Raw genomic sequence first — 13155 nt, 5'->3', positions numbered from 1 at the left:
CACCATAAATATTACTTATTGAAATTCACCAATGTTTGAGGACTCTGACAACAGTTCAATAAAACTTGATCATTGTGGCGTGACTCGCTTGTGTACTTTAGTAAACCTTTTTTACCGTAAATGTATTACATCTGAAGATTAAAAGGCAATGAAAGCAAGATTTTCTCCTCATAGCAAACAAGCCATCCCCACGAAAGATATCAAGCTCAGTTTTGGGTGCTTCCTCCTCCTATTGAAACATCTTAATTAATGACAGACAAGAGTCACCCTAATACGCCATAAATTCATTCTCTCTCTCTCCCCCCGCCCCAAGTCTCCCTCACTCTTTCCCTCTTTCTCCTCCCTAACACCCCTTCTACTCTCTCTCACTTCCTCTCTCTCTTCTCCCTAACACCCCTTCTACTCTCTCTCTCTCTCTCTCTCTCTCTCTCTCTCTCACTCCTCTTTCCTTCTTTCTCCTCCCTAACTTTACACACCCCTAACCCCTTCTACTCTCTCTCTCTCTCTCTCTCTAAACCATTCCCTCTACTCTCTTTTTCTAAACTCTTTTCCTCTTTCTCCTCCCTAACACCCCACCTACTCTCTCTTTCATTCTCTCTCTCTCTCTCTCTCTCTCTCTCTCTCTCTCTCCCCTGAGTCTTCTCTCTTTCTCCTACCTAACACCCCCTCTCTCTCTCTCTCACTTCCTCTCCCTCTCCAACTCTCCCTTTTTTTATTCCCTAACACCCCCTCTACTCTCTCTCTCTCTCACTTCCTCTCACTATCTCTCCCCAGCTGTCTCACTCTTTCCCCCTTTCTCCTCCCTAACAGCCCCTCTACTCTCAATTCCTCTCCCTCTCACTCTTTCCCTTTCCTGTTAAGATAGTTGTTTCAATTACATTGCCCAGCATTTTCGACATCATATATTTCATCCCTTCTCAACCCGTCTCCCCAACCCCATTCCTATCGGGGCTGAACTTGACTTAACGAGTGTCGCTATTCATTTCAGCGACCTCCAAAACTATGGATTAAACTAATATCTGTCGTTTATGGTTATTTTACATGTGTTACCGCCTTTGGTGCCAGTGATGTCTTACCCCCACAGTATTCTTTTTCCAGAAGCTGAGTCCTAAAGAGACTGTTGGTGAACTTTAGTAAACCATATTTATGGTACATGTGTTAGCATAAATTGAATGATATCGAAGAAACCACTCCAGCTAGAAAAATGTTGACAAATTAAGCAACCCTTCCACGCTATACAAATCAACATTGCATATGCCTGCCTTGCAATATGAAAATATGCAGTCATTGGTCATTTAAGATCAATTTTGAATAAATTCTGTGCTATAACACAAAAACAGACATCAGTAATATCAAATCGATATTGTTAGCAGTAGTTAGTATATTCTCAGTGAATATTATTTATAAAAAAAATTACAATTGTTGTTTGTCCAAGATAACAGCTGCTGGCACTTCGACATTTCCATGTCACGCGAATAATGACGTAATTCATCATTCTTTGGTAATCATTTCAATTACAACTACAACTGCATACTGCAAGACATCCTCTGTGAGGTACATTAACTACTTCCTTTGAAGAGTTCATCATTTTATCAAATGTCTTAAACTGTTCAACTATTCACAAATGCAATACCCTGTATGTTAATATTGGAAGCAGAGCTGTAAAAACATTACTTTCCTCATTCAGTCCCTAAAACTGCTCATATGAGCTTCTGTGCCTAAATGACTGTAACCATTCAGTAACATAAACGACTTAGAAGTTTACGAAAAGTGAGTGCCTTAAATGTGAAAATACTTTAATTTTATCATTTTGGAAAATTTCGTACAATGAAAAAATTTCGACGAGACAAGGCTGAAGTACTTCAAAACTAAGTATATCATTGTTTAGTACTATCACGTCCTAAACGTAAACAATTTAATCCAAGCTATAAACAACCACCTTACGGATTACAATTTTAAACCCCCCAAAAATTATCACTATGAGATTTAAACATTTACCAAAGGTTTTCCTCTATTTTCATTTGATTTAAAAATTAATAGTTTTTATTTACTGTCACCACCAAACCAAGGAAAATTTAACATGACTAGTTATTTAAGAATAATGGACACTAATGCTATAAAGAAATATATACATAAAACAAGATTCTCAGTCCAAAATATAACACTACCCATCTGTATTTTTTCTAATGAATGCTATTAAAAGCGAACATTTTGTCATCATGCATGTAGAATGCCCTAGTACAGTACTAGCAATGTAAAGAATCTAGGTAAGTTTAAGATATTTGGAAAAGTTATCACTGATAAACCATGTCCTGAATAGTGGTTTCTGAATGGTTTTCTATAATATAGTGATGATTACAATAAAATTAACACAAGAGTTCTCAGTTTACCCATGTCATAACATCTTGATATTTCCATGTAAATTTGGACTGAGCAATATATTTCATCTTTATGTAATATACATCAAGATAAGCTTGACGAGTCTTAAGTAGTCAACCAACACTTCCTACCTATTACGAGTAAACAAAATCGTGAACCAATTTTTCTGATAAAGTGTGAATCATTTCATTCAACTGAAGCTTTTGGTTACAGACAAAATACATTTTCAGGTTAAATTTACTAATAAGCTAATGAAACTAATATTTAAAACTACAAGAGTAAACAGAGTACTTTTCTCTTGTGTCAGTCTAAGATCTGTTTAGATTTGATTTTACGATTAAAAGGGGAAAAATGACTTGAGACTGTGACAATCTTCTCGTTCAACCACTGGGGAAATATTTGCAATCTTCCACTCAATGTTCATGTTGGTTCTCGGTCCCATTGTTACCTAACGCCTTACACCCAAAAAAAGTTGCAAGTTTTTGTACTGTTAATTTTGGAAAACTGCTGCAAGCCTTTTGTAATTTTCCTTACATCCTACGTATTTCACTAATTATCTCCCGTCGTCATTATTTTATTTACCGCACTATTGCACTTTCTGCTATTATGCCATTTATAACAATCAAACTTCATGGGTGTAAATACTGTAAGTTCTGAATACCATGCAAACTATTAACTGCGCATATTCGACACATATTTAACGGATAGGGTGATATTAAGACTTTACCATAATCTAACAAAATTCAAGGCAAACTCAAACGAATAGCAAAACTGAGGTAACGAACTATACCACTTAAAACACTAAATTTGATCGCAAACTCAGATCAAATCATAGCTAAAAAGTCACGGAAAAAAAAGTCACAATTTTGGCTAGGAAAAACGCCACATTTATTTATGGTGGCCGGTAATAAAGTCACAGCGGAAAAATTCACAGCATTTCTTGGTGGTCATTGTCTTTTTGATATTTACAGTCTTTTGTTTATGTTTATACGTAAGTCCCCAACGGACCTGTACTAAACACGTCGCAAAGTTGGATACATACCGGGTTAAAAAAAATCCCTAGCGGGCTTTATACTAAACACTCCGCAAAGGTGGGTACATACCGGGTTAAAAAAAAATATTCCTAACGGGCTTGTACTAAACACTCCGCAAAGGTGGATACATACCGGGTTAAAACCCTTGGGGGTCACTATCTAGGAAAGATTATTGTGACTTTTTTTTCTGTGACTTTTTAACCCGGACTCAACTAAACCTAAACTAACGGAATGACAAAAAAACGTGGAATGGAACCAACATATGTAAACCAACTGGAATATGAACTAACTTAAAAATTCACAAAAATCGTAGTGGTAAAAATGCATCCGTGACGGATCATTCCGAAAAGCAGAGGGCAGGATGTAAAATTCGAAACTCGGGGACTTCAGAAACTCGGAAACTTCCCTCAAGTCCGTCCATTCTGCTCAAGGCGGCAGTTTAGATTCTGTGCAATCGGGAACTTGTAAAAGCTGCGAACTATTGAGGAACTGGAAGTTTGACGATTATAAATTCCTCTGCCAAAGTTACGACCATTTTCGAATCGAAAGTGTGTGTGTGTGTGTGTGTGTGTGTGTGTGTGTGTGTGTGTGAGAGAGAGAGAGAGAGAGAGAGAGAGAGAGAGAGAGAGAGAGAGAGAGAGAGAGAGAGAGAGAGAGAGAGAGAGAATGTTTGAATAACTGTGACTTAAGAAATCCAAGCCTAACAGTATGCAGCTCGAACAACAATGCCATGAGCTGAGAATCTAAATTTAACAGAGAGAGAGAGAGAGAGAGAGAAACTGACAAATATCTTGAGGAAAACTTACAATCTCACAAAGACAGACAGACTTTTAAATAAAAGTCATCTGGGCTAAACCTGACAGAGATGTAGTTAGTATGTTTATGCAACATTCTAAATGCATGATGAATTCATGGTACCAAATGAAACTTACTCAACATATTTGTAAAATTAAATGTTTCCCTACAGTACCTGAACCACTGAAGGGTAAGAATAATCGATTTTTAATTAAGCGTGACATGTTGTGGAGTTGGATATTCAACCCTACTTTAGCCTTGCCCTAAAATATGTTTCAGGAAAATGAATCATCCGTTTTTTAAAAGGGACATTTGATTTGATGATTTGATCAGTAAACCCTTGATAATTCCTTATATAAGTTAACCGTGTTTTCAATTGCTGTTTACAAGGTATCCTACTTAACTAAACAATTTTTGACAACTTTTTAGCAGTTCAAATTGATTCTCTGCTGTTTGCAAATTCGTTCAAGGTAATGGTTTTCATCATCAATTACGTAAAGTAAAAACGGGAAATACACGAACAAGAGACCTTTCACGGCAAACATTGCCTCTAACTCTAGCTAGCCTTAAAGACTCTTTCGCTACCTAAATTTCTACAACTGACTAAGTCTTTTTCCTGATTATTTCTCAGCGTCAAAATTACCAAACACTAAAACCATATTTTGACCTATTCTCAGATTAGTCTTTAACTACCTAAACATTTAACCTAAGTTAGATCTAGCAAACTGTGATCTTAATCGGGATATTTCGTAACGAAAAAGCCTTAAAATTTGAACATTTGAAAACTAGAAATTGTGACCAATGTCTAACTATTCAGTTTGCCACTTTTACAACATTCAGCTCAAGTTTGTCAACCATTATAATCCCATAACTGCTAGGCACACAATTCTGACAATTTTGTAGTTGGAGAGAGATATTCTTAAAGTTGATTCCTGAAGCAACTGAGGTTGACTGTTTCTTCATCCACTTGCTAATATTCCATCTTTGAAGAGAGTGTCTGTATTTGCAAATGTCGGTCCTCCAGAAAAAAAATCCTTGTTTAGATAACCAGTTCCACTCCCTACAATCATTGGTTAAGTTTCTGAAAGTGTAAATACAATTTATTAGTCTCTTTGGTTAACCATTTCAAATCCTTAACAAATATGACAGACCAAAAAAGATTTACTATTTACAAAGGAAGAAGACCTAGCCTGTACGGTACATTATATGTGTAAATTTTGTCAAGTTTATTTACAAAAAAAAAAAAAAAAAAAAAAAAAAAAAAAATAATATATATATATATATATATATATATATATATATATATATATATATATATATATATATATATATATATATCAAAATGTAAATAACGGCGGTCGAGTAAGCAAAAATTCAAGCATCTGAAGCTTAGAGAACCTTGGAATGATTGAAAAAGCCACTTTACTAAAAATATTCGGAACTAGAGCCATTCATACTAATTGTAATTACCAGAAAGCGCTAGGACATTAAATGTGTCTACATTTGATAATTTATCAACAAAGTATACAAAATCTAATGGAAAGTCAGTCTCAAAACAAATTCTAGAAAGAGGACAATGCATTCATGGGAACAAATTGGGAATTTTGCGTATGGCTCTGTCCCATAATCTAGACATATTTCAGAACACTAAATTTTCGTTACAGATCGAAAACTACTGAGGCAAAATAACCAATTCAATATTTTAATATAAAATCCTAAGACTATCAACTTTCTAGCTATTTAACCTTAGAATTAAGCTACGGCTACACTGCTTTAAAGAAAAAAATTTCGTTTTCTGACTTTACTTATCTAAAATGGTGATTTTTATAAATAAGCAAGATATTCTCAGAACATCATTCAATACGTTATCTAATTTCAAGAAACGCGGAAAATAAGCTCACCACTTCATAGAATTTCCTCCTTGTTTTACTGGTTATTCAGTTGCTTTACGGCTATTAAAAGCTCAGTCAGTTTCCACTCTCAGGAAATCGCCATCACTCATCATCTGGAAAAAGATGAAAATTTTACTGCCAAATTGTATTATTTTGTTTTTTACTCAAAATATTTATTTTTCTAAAAGTTTAACAGATGTTTTCCTAATATACTGTATGTACAGTCCGAGATCTCTGGCGAATGGCCTTAAAATTACCTGGTATAAAATCTACACAAAAATCAGCTACTAACGGCAGGGATCAATAATTTTTCCCTCAGTTAACACCTGATCTTTGATCAGCTTTTTAGGAATGACCAAGTCAGCCTTATTTTTTATTTTTGTTTTTTTTTTTTGGAAGTGTTGTAAGTCTCAGCAGCTGATATGCTTAACAACTTGAAACAGACCTTATGAGCCTGCTGTAATTGCAACTGATCCCAATAAAACACTAAAACAAAACAGAGCGAGGTGGCCATTAAACACATGTCGATGTAACAGAAATATACTGAAGAAAAATAATGGCGCACGGGCAAATATTGAATAAAATGAGTCAAGATATAGCAAAGGGACCTAAGAAATGACAGCATCCAGGCTACTCAATTATCTGCCCAAAAAATCACAGTAAAACTGAGGCCAATGGCTATGAAAACACTGTAGACACTTACAAAATTACGACACAAGAACAAGTTATCAACGAAAACCATGAACTGACAAAATACTGATGGCCAGATGAACCAGTGAAATCTGATAGGAGGTGCTAAAAAATAATTAAAAACCTCCTGGTTATTACGTCCGCTGGTCGACAATTCTACTCATCACCAACAAGCGCAAGTTGGTTAACAAAAACGTGGATGACCACTCTAAGCTGTGTAAATATACCCCGCCTATCTCGACAAATATCAACCTAAAGGCAAATGAATCTATCTCTAAGTGAAATAACACCAGATTTGTATTCATAAACAAATGGGTCATTAATGAACATTTTCTCCCAGACAATTATTCTAATGTTTGATGGATCCTTTTGAAGATTCACACCTCTATGTTTGATGGACAATCAATTAAAATTACAATACAGGAGGCACTATATGTAGTTTATTCAATACTGATTTACTGCAAAACTACAACGCTGCTAACGAAACATGACCAGGAGTAGTCTGTGCATATCCTGAATCTCTAAAAATTTGTTCTTGTCATCACTAAGTTTACTAAATCGGTCGATCACTGACGAGCCGACAAGTCACGGAAGGAGAATGCATATCATTAGCAAAGTCACTGGAATTTTTTTCGACCTCATTAGTCCCACTGTATAGTAGGGTCGGCCGCTCGAGTCAACTTTCTCCATCTGCTTCTATTCCTTGCATTTTCCTCCCCAGTACCACTACAGGGTGATGAGAGTACATAAATGGTTGTGTGACTGACAGGAAATGACATACTTGAATTTATTTTAATATAACAAGCGCTTCAAATTAACCTTGACTGCTGATGCAACCAGATTGCTGGTTATAGCTCGGGAAACTAGCATCACAAGTAAAAAGTAAGTTAATTTGTGCATTCTGGGTTATAGGCCATCTTAATCACCATCAAAACTTACTGCATTTACAACCGTAAAGCTGAACCAGAAAGTATCTTCATCAGAACACAACTTCATATGAAACCATGTCTTACTGATATGAAGGTTTAGTTGAAAAGTTTTTTTCCAAGATTTACCTAGCATACAAAAACTGATTTTTAAAATTCGACCCTCAATCCTATCTTAATGAAAATTACAGGGTGCTACTTTGGCTTGTTATCTACGCGTCACCTACTCCGAGGTGCTACTAGTAAACTTGGCGGAAGCTCCTTGGGACGCCGTGGTTAGTACTAGCCCCTCGGGGATCAAAGTATATATACACCCATTTCTACATACTGTTTTCGACAAATATTAATACAATGAAATCTTCGTGCTGCCGTCTACTTTACATTTACCATACGGTGTTTAGTAGTAGCACCTCGGCGTGGGAGGCGCGTAGAAAAGCCAAAGTAGCACCAATTACAGTTATAGCACATGAGACAGACGAACAATCACTATTAAGTCTGTAATTCCTTCAACTATGTTAACCATCAGATGATTTAAGCAAAATTCAGCATGGATGAACAAAACTGTCAACTTTAAAACATTCACTCGCAACATGTCCAAATTATCGTTTACACAATTGGCATCTAGTGCCCCAATGTCACCTTGCACCAGATATTTTGGATGCAGTTGTTCATATCTCCCGAGAGCGTCAGACGAGCTCAATATTTAGTTCCAATCTTATGCGGTCACAAACTCTGGGAAATTAGGCTAACAGAACCCTGACAATTATTAACTACAACGCATGAACCTTTCCAGTTAACACCTCAGTTTGTCACAGAAACGGGTAACCATGAGCTTAGAGCATTCTGTTACTTACCAGAACAATAATCATGGACTTGAAATTAAAGAACTCTTGACATTCTTGAAGGTGGTATCTTGGGCGCAGTAACGTATTTTCGACCATCTTATTAGTTCTACTATATTCAATCAAGATAAAACGTTACTATAACCGGCTCAGGTTCTCCATTAACACTTCATAGCACACAACATAATCTCCTATCTCTGTTTCCTGGATTTTCACAGAACAGAGTCTGTTACGTTATTCTCTTACTGTCTTACATTTAACTGACTCGGAGAGAAAATCCGGGACTTTGTAAAAGTAGACGATGGTTCCAAACTCCTTTTTTTTTTCCTAACAGAAAAATTGTGGGTCACATTAATTTTGAATAATAAAATTTCGTAAATACCAAATAAGTAAAAAAAAAAAAAAATGATGAAAAATCTCTGTAAGAGGAAACTAACACAGAAGGAGATAGGCTGACTGAACGAATCTTACGTCAGGCAGTGGGATGGGCTTACCTGCGGTATGTTCATTCATCTTCTGTTTCTAAAAGCCGGTAATTCAGTTTCTAAAAGAAACAAGTAAAAAATGCGCCGAAGTTTCTTCGGCGCAATCGAACTTTCTGTACAGCGTATAATCAAGGCCACCGAAAATAGATCTATCTTTCGGTGGTCTCGGTATAATGCTGTATGAGCCGCGGCCCATGAAACTTTAACCACTGCCTGGTAGTGGCCTATCCTATATCGTTGCCAGAAGCACGATTATGCCTAAATTTAACCCTAAATAAAATAAAAACTACTGAGGCTAGAGGGCTGCAATCTGGTATGTTTGATGACCGGAGGGTGCATGATCAACACCCCAATTTGCAGCCCTCTAGCCTGAGTAGTTTTTAAGATCTGAAGGCGGGCAGAAAAAGTGCAGACGGACAGACAAAGCCGGCACAATAGTTTCCTTTTACAGAAAACAAAGAAAAGGACAAGGACAATTTTAATTTACTTTATTTCCCAAACTGCACAAATATTAACCAATTAATCTCTGAAAGCTACTATGCAGAATTTACAAAGATTCCTTGGGAGATGATTTCATTTTCTCTTGAGTGTAAACGGTTAAATTCTTAAAAGGGTAACAATACTTACTTTTCCTTGACTTCCATTTGTGAACCACTAAAGAAAATTATGTCACCATTAATTCTTATGAAGCCCAAGTAAATTAAATAACTTAAATCTTACAAAAATCATTATCATAGTTCCGTACTCCAGGCCTTCTGCCTGGTCATCCTTACAGGTCTCAAGTATTTTGCTTATTGAAAAATTTAGAACGAAACTTCACAAACCTTTTGAAATGCAAAAGTGCTTAGGGAAATTATATATGTATATATATATGTATGTATATATATATGTATATATACTGTATATCTATATATATAATATATATATATATATATATATATATATATATATACTGTATATATTCACATAATAAAACAAAATGTACCATGCTATGGATAAAATGAAACAAAACATTTACCATTCAACTATAGCACAAAAAACTACACGTGGACAGACCTAATTATCATGAAATGGAAGAGATTTCAATTCCACCTTAGAAAGTTATCTTCTAACAATGAATTTCTCTTAAAAATGTACTAGACGCACCTTCCTCTCACTTTATTTGCTTTCAAGCTCCATCATGCTCATTGCTGCTCGTACCGGACGCTGAGAATTGTTGCTAGCTTCAAAAACGTTGCGTTCCAAAAACCAGTGAAAAGACCGTGATTTTACAAAATATTCTCCTCACTAGATATTCATTCCAGTGTTCTTATTCGAGTACAGATTACACTTATAAAATGGATGACCTTCATCTCCGCGATAACAAAGGAGTACGAATTTCATATCACAGAGACATATTCCACGGCAATAATTGCAATTATGAGCATTACAAGACACTGCAGGAAGCTCCCCTTCCCATTTCGCACGAATGCATTTTCCATTCACTCGGTCATTTGCAGAAACTCAATGCACGAACGGCAAATCACCGGAGTCGAGAGAAACTTAATTCCAGAGGGGACAGGACTTCTTTATCAAGATACTGAAAGCCTAATAAGGACGAGTCTTCATTATGGAAGGGGTGGAGAGATGGAGTGCAATCAATTTCAAACGAAGAATGAATGGAGAGAGAGAGAGAGAGAGAGAGAGAGAGAGAGAGAGAGAGAGAGAGAGAGAGAGAGAGAGAGAGAGAGAGAGAGAGAGAGAGAGAATAGTAAACGATACAAGGGTCGGGTTCACTCAGTGAGGAGACAATGATATTTTCTTTCTACCTTTCCTCCATTCTTTACATCTTCAGCTGTAAACCCTTATGGACAGAATCAACAGACTATAAACCTCAAGAGGGGCTCTCAAGGGAAATCAACTTGTAAAAATAGACAACTTATAGGAAAAGGGGATAGATAAATAAATGTGTGGGAAGAAAAAATAAAACCGATACACTTGATATTCAGGAAACGTCAGCTGAGAGCAGAAATGAATTTGTTCCTTGCTTAAATATTTGGAGATCAAAAGATTCCACAACTGCACTAAGCCAACTATTCCACATTTTAGTCGTAGCCAAGATGAAACTCCTAGCAAACTGAGTAGTATTAAACCTGATACTAGAAAACAACACACTTTTTGCAGTATTAGCCTCCCTAGTGTTGTGAGAAAAACAAGTAAGGTCAGATAAAGAAGAGTTACGGAGGATGTTTGTCTTAGTAGTACATTTTATGCAACAAGCACAGAGAACTTACTTTACGTCTATGACACAAGTCAACATTTAAGAGTTGGCAAAATAAACTTTACTGATGACAAGACTCTATACAAGAGAGTTTGAGATGAGACTCAGCACCAGGAGACCACACTGGAGAACGTTACTCCAAACAAGGAAGAAGGAAAGAGCCAAAAAAACTTTGGTATAATAGCTTCTTCCTGAAACATTCTAAAACATTTCCGCAAGATACCAACTGTTTTTAGAAACGAAGAAAGCAATATTCTGTCTATGGTTCTCAAAAGTCAATTTTTATCAAAATTTACTCCTAAAATGTTAATAGTCACTGACATTTAAAACTTTACCATTTAAATGAAAATCAGGATGCAAAGGCAAATTGATTCTGGTTTGACTATCATACTTTGTGTTTTAGGAGAGTTAAGCCTGATCCACTCAAGAATACGTGCCAAATCTCTGTTCTAGGATTCTGCAACCACAGACCTAAGGCGCGGAGAAGGAACAGTTAGATAAGTAGCATCATCACGTATACAATCGATTTGTTCTCCAGACCTTCCCACGTGTCACTAGTATGGATGGTAAATAGCAAAGGTACAAAACCACTACCTTGAGGAACACCTGCAATGACATTACTAAAGCTACTACTATGCTGGTCATTTACAGAGACCCTTTGGGTTTTGCCCATCAAAAATTCATTCAAAATATTAAGAAAAAATTACAACCATTCCAGTAATCTTAGCTTGTAAAAGGGGGTTTATGATTCATGTGGTCATAGCCTGCACTAAAATCTGCACCCTAATCAAGATCTCTCTGAAAAATGGTAGATAGTTGCATCTCTCTCTCTCTCTCTCTCTCTCTCTCTCTCTCTCTCTCTCTCTCTCTCTCTCTCTCTCTCTCTCTCTCTCTCTCTCTCTCTCTCTCTCTCTACATATATATATATATATATATATATATATATATATATATATATATATATATATATATATATATATATATATATATATATATATATAAACAATCATTATGAGGTAATGCTTTTTGGGTCCATTTCCCAACAAGCACTTCTTGTCTCCATTAGAAGCCTGAATTCAATCATCAATGTACTCGGCGCAAATTAATTGCAAATTGAACTCTGATTCATCACTTCCTCTTACAGTTACAAAGCAAGTCGAGTCTCTCTCTCTCTCTCTCTCTCTCTCTCTCTCTCTCTCTCTCTCTCTCTCTCTCTCTCTCTCTCATCTCAAAGTCTGAGTGACGAAATGAATTTCATTATGATCGTTCCGTCGAGGGCAAACTAAAGAGAAAGATGCAATCTTTCTCTGCTTTACAGCCTTGTCTTATTTCGTTAAATGTTACGTTAGCAAAGTAACCTTATATATACTGCACTTATTTTTCTTTTACTTTCCCGGTATGAACAACTGTGAGTTTCGCAAGGCGTCTTAGATTCGTTGCAAATTTCAGCAACGCTTGGCTTTCACGTGGCAAGGATGGTACCCCAACGCTTAAACACTAATTCTTATGTTGCAGCATGAATTAACTTCCTTCAGACAAGTCTTAGAATGCCTCAAAACTTTTAGATACAAAGATATTCCAAGCTTTCACAAATGCTAATTAAATAAAGAAAGTTATTGTAACATACCGACTGTTTCGAATAGTTAGGTTTATAATATGCAAATACACAATTTGCTTATATGCATTCAGGTTAATAGAAGTACGCGAGGCACAGAGAGCAAAGTTATGTTGTAAGTTGATTTATTTCCTCTGTAAAGCGAACACACAACCTGATAACGTTATACAAACTTCAAGAGAGGAACGCAGCAGTATCCTGCAATTCTGTTACGTTACGTGAATATAAACAAATTAT

The 13155-nt window shown here is 36.1% G+C and overlaps 1 long non-coding RNA gene across 1 annotated transcript; it reads right to left on the bottom strand.

The window, feature by feature from the left end:
* Positions 1 to 3517: 3517 nt before the first annotated feature.
* On the bottom strand, positions 3518 to 8834 carry LOC136836630 (uncharacterized). Its single transcript, XR_010852439.1, has 3 exons — positions 8571 to 8834; positions 6110 to 6213; positions 3518 to 5289 (listed from the first exon to the last, which is right to left on the bottom strand). It is a non-coding gene; the product is annotated as an uncharacterized lncRNA (long non-coding RNA).
* Positions 8835 to 13155: the final 4321 nt, after the last annotated feature.

The sequence above is a fragment of the Macrobrachium rosenbergii genome, chromosome 56 (assembly GCF_040412425.1).
Source record: "Macrobrachium rosenbergii isolate ZJJX-2024 chromosome 56, ASM4041242v1, whole genome shotgun sequence".
In the NCBI taxonomy this organism is placed as follows: Eukaryota; Metazoa; Arthropoda; class Malacostraca; order Decapoda; family Palaemonidae; genus Macrobrachium; species Macrobrachium rosenbergii.
This window is presented reverse-complemented; position numbering and strand designations above follow the sequence as displayed.